Source organism: Populus euphratica, unplaced genomic scaffold (genome assembly GCF_000495115.2).
Source record: "Populus euphratica unplaced genomic scaffold, PopEup_1.0 scaffold2583.1, whole genome shotgun sequence".
Classification (NCBI taxonomy): domain Eukaryota; kingdom Viridiplantae; phylum Streptophyta; class Magnoliopsida; order Malpighiales; family Salicaceae; genus Populus; species Populus euphratica.
In genome coordinates this window covers 11,233-18,646 of record NW_011502422.1, presented here as the reverse complement: position 1 = coordinate 18,646, position 7,414 = coordinate 11,233, and positions in this window count along the sequence as shown.

Sequence of the window (7,414 nt, the reverse complement as noted above, 5' to 3'; positions counted from 1 at the left end):
TATCTCCACATTGGTATGATATTATCCACTTTGGGCCTAAGCCCTCATGGATTTGCTCTTGGGTTATACCCAAAAGGCCTCATATCAATGGAGATATTTGTCCATTCTTATATACCCTTGATCCTCCCCATTTCTAATCAATGTGGGACTTTGGTCGCATACCCAACATGGCTCACCCTTTGAATTGATTTCTATTTAAAGGACTGATCATTATTTGACTAATATTTATAACATTATATTAACCATTAAATTTAAAAAAAAAAAACTATAAGGGCTTGGTGTTTCCATTGTAGACTGCAAGTAGTTTCATTTTGAATTTTAATAGTGAAATAATTATTTTACCCTTTATTATTATAGAATAATCATTTCTACATGGTTCATTTTTCATTAGTGTATTGATTAGGAACAAAGTAGTCTTTCTATATTTCAGATGCTTTATGAAATGATTTAAATGCCCTCCAAAGCATAAAAAAGAACCGGAGTCCAGAGGCTTTTTTGGTTTTTTATCACTTTGATTTCATAATATAGTGACTGAATTAGCTTTAAAAGCAAAACAAAAATTAAAATTGAAGTTCATAGGTATTTTTTTTTCCATTTTAGTAATGATTTTTTTTAGTTATAATTAATTTAAATAAGGTGTGCTTCAGTCCTTTAATAAATATAAATATAACTAAAAAAAAATAGTTATTGATATTTACCATATACACGCCAACTTGTGAGAGACATTCGCACTCTTTGGGTGATGCCTACCACGTCTCCAAATGATCACGTGCAATCTTCCACGATAATATTGGCATTATATTAACCATTAAATTTTAAAAAAAAAAAAAACTATAAGGGCTTGGGGTTTCCATTGTAGACTGCAAGTAGTTTCATTTTGAATTTTAATAGTGAAATAATTATTTTACCCTTTATTATTATAGAATAATCATTTCTACATGGTTCATTTTTCATTAGTGTATTGATTAGGAACAAAGTAGTCTTTCTATATTTCAGATGCTTTATGAAATGATTTAAATGCCCTCCAAAGCATAAAAAAGAACCGGAGTCCAGAGGCTTTTTTGGTTTTTTATCACTTTGATTTCATAATATAGTGACTGAATTAGCTTTAAAAGCAAAACAAAAATTAAAATTGAAGTTCATAGGTATTTTTTTTTCCATTTTAGTAATGATTTTTTTTAGTTATAATTAATTTAAATAAGGTGTGCTTCAGTCCTTTAATAAATATAAATATAACTAAAAAAAAATAGTTATTGATATTTACCATATACACGCCAACTTGTGAGAGACATTCGCACTCTTTGGGTGATGCCTACCACGTCTCCAAATGATCACGTGCAATCTTCCACGATAATATTGGAAATATCGCATCGTCCTTTCTCAATAGTTAGACATTTGGGCACAACTAAATAATGGTTGTGCTACAATTTATTGTGTTCTTTTTCATTTTTTACTCTCTCTTATTGTCTTGGATTTCATGCCAATCATTCCAAATCATTTCCACATGGTTCATTTTTCATTAGTGTATTGATTAGGAACAAAGTAGTCTTTCTATATTTCAGATGCTTTATGAAATGATTTAAATGCCCTCCAAAGCATAAAAAAGAACCGGAGTCCAGAGGCTTTTTTGGTTTTTTATCACTTTGATTTCATAATATAGTGACTGAATTAGCTTTAAAAGCAAAAAAAAAAAATTAAAATTGAAGTTCATAGGTATTTTTTTTTCATTTTAGTAATGGTTTTTTTTAGTTATAATTAATTTAAATAAGGTGGTCCTTTAATAAATATAAATATAATTAAAAAAAATAGTTATTGATGTTTACCATGTACACGCCAACTTGTGAGAGACATTTGCACTCTTTAGGTGATGCTTACCACGCCTCCAAATGGTCACGTGCAATGTGCTTTCACGTCAATATATTTTTTATTACAAATGAGAAATTCAAATTCAAGCCTTCTTAGGAAGAAAGTGGATACCAATATAAATTGAATTGCGGTTCATTAACACAATTAATAATGTTTATTACTCATAATATAGTGTTGACACAGTAAGAGTTAGTTTTATCAAACTTGACTTTTATCATTTGGATTGATTCGAGAATCTACCAACTATAGATCTAATTCAAATCAGGTTTGAAATTAAACAATATAGGAAATTGACTAGTTATGTACTTGAAATCCAGTTAACCTGGCCGAACATGATCCAAACTCAGGTGAATCAACTTATATATATATATTAAAAATAATATTATTTTAATTTTTTATTTAAAAAAAGAAAAAAAATTTACTTGATGACCTAATAACTCTTTTTTTTATCATGTCTAATCTTAGATTGAATCTAATAACTATAAGAAAATGACTCCATCATTATGAATTTAGGTGTTTATGGATATATATAGTTTGTTCAAGTTTATGCCCATAATTATATTCTACCTAATTTCTTATATTTTATAAATTATAAATTCAATCCATTCAAATATTTTTTTATTTAAGTGAGTTAGATATATTGGGTTGGGCTAAATATTTTGTGGGCACCAAAAATATTCATTGGGCTTATATTCCTAATTTTCATTGGTTTGGCTTAGTTAAAACTAAGATTTAGGCTTGATAAATTAATATAAAACCCATTATAAGATGTACATAATAATTTAGGCTTAATATATCAACTAAATAAATTGACTAAAATTAAAAAATAATTGCAAAAATAAATAAATATAACAACAAATTAAGTTCTAAATTATAAAATAAAATAAAAACTCAGTCACAACAAAACATAATAAGTTTTGAACACGAACTATTACAGCTTCATAGTTTTTATGAGAACATTAATCAATATTAGCTATTTAAAAACAACAAAAAATACTAATAAAATAGTAACGACAACACATAACAGTACAACACTTTTAACAACTCACCCAAGCAATTAAAAAGTTGTCATATATGTATAAACTTAAGTTTATAATAGTCACTTAATAATGAAAAATCAAAAGCTAATTTTTAACAATTACTCATCATCTCATATTGTCAATAATAAATCATTACTCTTCAATTTTCATGGCTAAATTAGTAAACTCTAAAAGAGTAGAAATATAATAAAATAGTTTACTTAATTATAACTTAACAAGTTAATTTAAATTTTTTTATTATATAAATAAAACTACAGTCTAACAATAGTTTGATATAAATAAAACTACATAATCTAGCAATAGTTTAAAACATACCTAATTCTAGTTTTTTATATTTTTAAGATCATTTATTATTTGTGAAAGATTTATCAGTGCTGGAGAAGAGTGAATCTAATTTTAGCAACAAATGAAAGTTTTGACAGTTGTTAAATTCAACAAACTTTTAAAAAGATCTAGTACATGACCAATATACTAAAGGCTAGTTCGAAGGAAACTATAAACATAATAATAACTAGGACATCTCTTGCGACTAAATAGAGGTATTTAAAGTTGGTAATTTTCCACCAAGTTAAAATACCAAAAGAAGTATTACTTATATTTTCACATCTATTTGCTAAACATCTCACCACAAAAATAATAATAACAAAAAATAAGTCAAAGACAAAACAATACATAAATGTCATCATATCTATCTTGTAAAAAATATCTTAAAGATAAACAATCAAACTAAAAATAACTTGAAAATCATAGAAGTTCCATTTCATAACATGTGTTTTATAGTTTCAGACCATTTTATGAAATTGAGGGGAGATGGGTGCTTTTGTAGTCTCACTAGATGTTCGGCGTTAAGGATTTAAAATTGGTTAATTGAGGATGTAGTAACAAGGGCAGGACATGTGAATTGTTTCACACCTTTAACTCTCGTCAAAACTCGTAGGTGAGTTAAAGTTTCTTGTCAACTACTGATCATATCTCTTGTAAAGAATTGACCATTTAGATTTTAGTCTTTGCAGTTAGGGTTTTGATTTTTTAAAAGGTTCGATATGGATATGGTGGAGGTTTGTTGAAATCAAGATGGGGATTTTGGTTATAAAGTTGGGAGGGAGGGATTGCTTGTTTTAGTTTGTCAAAATCACAGCCGAATAAGGTTGCCACTGTCAACCAAGATATGGAAATGAACGAGTGAGAGGCTGAGCGGCCAAAAAGAAAAAGAACTGAATAGAGAGATAGAAATAGAGTTTAATTATACCAAATACTTTATGGAATATAGGGTTACATTATTAATGAATTATATAAGGTATACAAATAGAGTCGAGTGGATTGAATTTTAAAAATTTTAATTTATCACCCGACTTATAATATCTATTTTTTTGTTTATCCAATAATATTTATATTATTTGACTTTAATAGATTGGATGGGTCCAATATTACAAATTAGCAAAGTATTCTTCTGAACACACTTAATTATGGAATAAAACACATGAATGTGTATGCATGCCAACCAATTTAAGCAGGCAATATATATGTCGCATTTATGATTTAAATAAATTATGCTATATGAGCTCAATTATGATTTTTTTTCTTTGATGATAATTAATATGGAATTCATTACCTAAAAAATTAAAATTATACAGTCTGGCTATGGCAAAATACGCCACCAATTGACTTACCAAGGCTTTATTCATGAATTATTGGAATCGGTCCCTAAAAAGTTCTGCTATTCTTCTTGTTTATGTTATCACCTATAAAACGATGATGAACCCAGCAACGTATCACTATATATTATTTTTCTTATTTATATTATCAAAAACTTTAAAAAAAATCTGTTTTTTCTAATAATGCATGAGTTTTTTTTTTTTGAAAAGTTAATTTTTTTTTAGTTTTTTTATTGAGTTTAAAAATTCTAATATATATCGGTGGATTATATATTCTATATAATTTTTTATTATAGTTTTTTCCTTTTAAAAGCTTTAGGGTGTAGATTTAATATTAGTATAAATAAAGTTGTTTAGTTTATTTTTTGATAGAATTTAATATTTTGATAATTTTAATTAAAAAATATTCTTTTTCTCTTCTTTGAGAAATTATGTACAACATCTAATTTATTTTTATTTTTTTCAAAATGTTTGTCATTCAATCCCTTCATATTTTTCTTTCCATCCCAATTAATCTACGTACATGAAGCAAAACTTGAAATCAATGCCTCTAGCTCATTGAGAATTTATAAATAGCTACCTTATCTAATTAAACTCTGAAAAAAAAAGGTTGTAAAGTCGTAACTTTTGACGTAGAATAAACTGAACCTTTTTAAAAAAATTCTTTAGTTTGATAGGCATTCAATTATTAAGGGCGGAAATGCATTATCCCTGTGTGCTGTGACAACTCAAGAGTTTAAACAACGTGACATTAAGATGAGGTAGTGGAAAGTTTTCATAGAAAAAAAAATATTGACTTTTCATGGATGATGAGATTTGATTCCTCATGGAACAAGGATACTTTGATATTTAAATTGGAATTTCATTTTGTTTTATCAAGTTATTTGCAGGTAAAAATTCAAGGGGATGAATAATCTTCTGAATAGATTGCTCTCTATCTTAAAATCAAATAATATATAGCTTGGAAAATATCTAGAAAATATTTAAAAAAAAATAATATCCATAAATAATATCATACAGGAATATTACCATATAAATAGTACAAAACATCAAGTACTATTAATAAATAATAAAACAAGATAAAACGAGGTAGTTTAGTCAGACCTTTAAGACATCAAGTATTATTAATAAATAGTGAAACAAGATGAGACGAGGTAGCTTAGTCGGACCAAACTAAGTATAGAAAGAGAGAAGAGGTAGTGCAGCTTGGTTTGGCCGAGTTAGAGGACTCAAAACTCGTTGTAAATAAGCTTTGTATGGTAAATATTATTTATGAATAATAAACACGACGAGATAAAGATAAAAATAGAAGTCGGTTGGGTATAACAGGAAGCTTCTTCCTCTTCTTTTTACATTGTATTATCACATTGATTTTAAGGATATTTCTTATATCATCCCATAATAACTTATTCTACGTTCGGTCTCTTTTATATGTACTTATTTTCATGTTAACCTCCTACATTTTTTATATTGGTCCTCACAGTTTTTAAATTTTAATTCCACTTCAGTAAGTATTTTCCCTCCAGTTTTTCCGAGGACTCCACCTCACTGTTGAAAGCGGTGTGTGCGCGCAGACAGCAAGATCAATTATTGGACCAGACATAATTAATTATTTTAACATGATAAAATAAACTGTATCGAGAGGACATACATCATCAGAGACGTTGTAAGGAACTTCGAAGCCATTATTGAAGCATGCATGCTGTCAGCTCCCTCCTCTTCCTCCTCGCATGGCAATTAGACTACAGCATAATCCAAGCATTAAATCCAATATCATATCCATCTTTCATTCGTCAGAACACAAGTTGATTCTATGAACTCGTTGTTGCATGATTTGAATTTTAATTTATGATTAACTGAAAGGTCTCTCAATTAAAGTTATTTATATATTTTTGGACGGTTAACCAGATTAAATTAATATGTCACATTATATATATGAGCTAGTGATAAGAAGAACCGGTGGTGCAGAGGTGTCCGCTGGGAGGATGATTAGGAACATTTTATCTCCATTCACGCTGTCACAAGTTCACTTATCTTCTGCTTCAATGTACGAATCAACTTTGATTTTCATGATTTTATGCATTAAAGAAAAAATTTGATTGTTAAAAAAATAAAGAAGCAACAAGTCAACTTTTAAAAAATCAGTGCTTTGCTGCAATGGATAAGATTTCTTTCAAACACTTGAATTTGTTAAATTAAAGATTTGAATTCAATCAAGAAACTTAAATATCATCTAATTTAATCTTGAAGGAAAGAATCATTAAAAAAATATTAATAAAAAAACTTGTTAAAAAAATAGGTCTAAAATTTCATAGAAAAAAACCAATGATTATGAAATTTGAAAAAAATTAATCTCAAACAAAATAAAATTACAATTAAAATAACTAGGACTGAACTTGAAAGATTAAAAAGTCACCAAGGGTGAAATTAAAAATTATTTGTAATATAATAGATTATTTATAGATTAAAAAATGATAGGGGGTGAAATAAAAAAAATTATTGAGGGCTAACCAAATAGAATAAAACTGAAAAAAATAAATAAAATTTTTAAAAAGATGATAAAAAATCAATATAGAAAAGGGGAAAAAACGGGGCAAATCTCTTAAACTTGGTCTAATCTCTTAGAGTTATATCTCGTGAAATCTTTGACTCCGATTCAATCAAGAAACATAATTTTCAACCAGTTTAATTTCAAAGGATAAGATCGGCAGAATAATATTAATAAAAAAAATATAAAAATAACTAAAAGGTTGAAAATAAGATTTGATAGGAAAAATCTACAGAAGATGCAATTTAATGAAAAAATAAAATAAATAATCTCAAATAAAATAAATAGTAATTAAAAAATAAAAA